We start from the raw sequence: 561 nt of genomic DNA on the forward strand, positions 1-561 counted from the left end.
TAGTTATCTCCAACATTATTCCAAATACATTTATATGATTATCAGAGCTAGAAATACTTTTTAAACTTGGATATTGGTTGTGGTGGGTTTTTTCCTCATTTTATGTCTTCTTATTTTAAATTCTGACTTGTCTACCAGATTAAAGAATTAATAGAAGTTTGGTTAAAAAAATATATATATATATATCTCTATATATCTATCTATATATATATATATATATATATTTAAAAATTAGGGATTTCTAAGTTTTGCTACACAAAGGGCACTGAAGATTCCAAGGCTGTTACCCAGGCTATGTGGAAGATCACTAAAAAGGAGCATGAGATAATGATTATGGATTCTTCAGCCTAAAAAGCTGAAACCTAAATATTAATAAAAAGGGCGTTTACTGGAAGCAGCAGTTCAGGAGGATGTGTTCTTCGGCTCAGTGTACACAGGGTGGGTGAGGGAACTCCTTGGGCTTCCCCGAGGGCAGCAGGAGAACCCTCCTCTTCTCCCACCCTTTGCCTGTTCTGTGGCTGTGCTGATGCTACATGGCCACTCACCTAAAGAAGTGCAGTT

The sequence above is a fragment of the Patagioenas fasciata genome, chromosome 2 (genome assembly GCF_037038585.1).
Source record: "Patagioenas fasciata isolate bPatFas1 chromosome 2, bPatFas1.hap1, whole genome shotgun sequence".
In the NCBI taxonomy this organism is placed as follows: Eukaryota; Metazoa; Chordata; class Aves; order Columbiformes; family Columbidae; genus Patagioenas; species Patagioenas fasciata.